Here is a 1,900-nt window from a genome sequence, read left to right as displayed (position 1 = left end):
TCTCCCCCCTTCCCCTTTTCCCGACTAAAATGAGTAAACGTTGAAATGAACTCGCCCAACGTTGAAACAAACGCGCACTTCTGACCGGGTACTGGCAGAGAAAAGCATGTCAAGCTTTGCCGGAATTTGTATGCATTTGGAAGTGAAACTGTTTGGATTTGTGCCTGTGCATTAGCTGTGAATCATGGAGTGGATTGTGCACAGATCTGTGAAATAATCCTTTTCTGGGAATGTGCCACTGTTGTGGAATCCGTGTGTGTTGGTGTGTACCAACTAGACTGATCCAGTGATGGAGTGTGTGATGGCTGTATTTCCTGGGTTTTGTTGGGCAGCCAGTGGGGAATGCTGTTGTGAACCAGGGAGTTTTGTTTCGTGTACAGAGATGATGTAGACCAGCCGAGCGGACTCTTGGTGGGATAGTGTGTTTATTATAGTGTTTTTCTTCTAGGTAGTGTTCATTACCGTGTTCATTACCGTGGGTTTTTCTAGAGCGTGTTGTGTGTTGGTAGAGCACACACTAGTGACTTTATAGTGTTGTGGCAACATAACTTTTTCGTAGTAGAGATTTGCCTCAAGCTACTTTTGATTTGAGTGCGGAGTATGTGTTTCCACCTTTTTCAGACTAAGTGTTGAAAGTGTTTATTGGAAAAGTAGCATTAGTCTGACGAACCTATTTTCACTTTTATTTTAAATGCTTGGTGATTGTGTGCGTGAGTGTTATGCAATAAAGAGGACAGAGAACATTATTCAATGTATTCATCAAACTTTTATTTTAAATGCTTGGTGATTGTGTGCGTGAGTGTTATGCAATAAAGAGGACAGAGAACATTATTCAATGTATTCATCAAACTTTTATTTTAAATGCTTGGTGATTGTGTGCGTGAGTGTTATGCAATAAAGAGGACAGAGAACATTATTCAATGTATTCATCAAACTTTTATTTTAAATGCTTGGTGATTGTGTGCGTGAGTGTTATGCAATAAAGAGGACAGAGAACATTATTCAATGTATTCATCAAACTTTTATTTTAAATGCTTGGTGATTGTGTGCGTGAGTGTTATGCAATAAAGAGGACAGAGAACATTATTCAATGTATTCATCAAACTTTTATTTTAAATGCTTGGTGATTGTGTGCGTGAGTGTTATGCAATAAAGAGGACAGAGAACATTATTCAATGTATTCATCAAACTTTTATTTTAAATGCTTGGTGATTGTGTGCGTGAGTGTTATGCAATAAAGAGGACAGAGAACATCATTCAATGTATTCATCAAACTTTTATTTTAAATGCTTGGTGATTGTGTGCGTGAGTGTTATGCAATAAAGAGGACAGAGAACATTATTCAATGTATTCATCAAACTTTTATTTTAAATGCTTGGTGATTGTGTGCGTGAGTGTTATGCAATAAAGAGGACAGAGAACATCATTCAATGTATTCATCAAACTTTTATTTTAAATGCTTGGTGATTGTGTGCGTGAGTGTTATGCAATAAAGAGGACAGAGAACATTATTCAATGTATTCATCAAACTTTTATTTTAAATGCTTGGTGATTGTGTGCGTGAGTGTTATGCAATAAAGAGGACAGAGAACATTATTCAATGTATTCATCAAACTTTTATTTTAAATGCTTGGTGATTGTGTGCGTGAGTGTTATGCAATAAAGAGGACAGAGAACATCATTCAATGTATTCATCAAACTTTTATTTTAAATGCTTGGTGATTGTGTGCGTGAGTGTTATGCAATAAAGAGGACAGAGAACATTATTCAATGTATTCATCAAACTTTTATTTTAAATGCTTGGTGATTGTGTGCGTGAGTGTTATGCAATAAAGAGGACAGAGAACATCATTCAATGTATTCATCAAACTTTTATTTTAAATGCTTGGTGATTGTGTGC

Source organism: Littorina saxatilis, unplaced genomic scaffold, assembly GCF_037325665.1.
Source record: "Littorina saxatilis isolate snail1 unplaced genomic scaffold, US_GU_Lsax_2.0 scaffold_183, whole genome shotgun sequence".
NCBI lineage: Eukaryota > Metazoa > Mollusca > Gastropoda > Littorinimorpha > Littorinidae > Littorina > Littorina saxatilis.
This window is presented reverse-complemented; position numbering follows the sequence as displayed.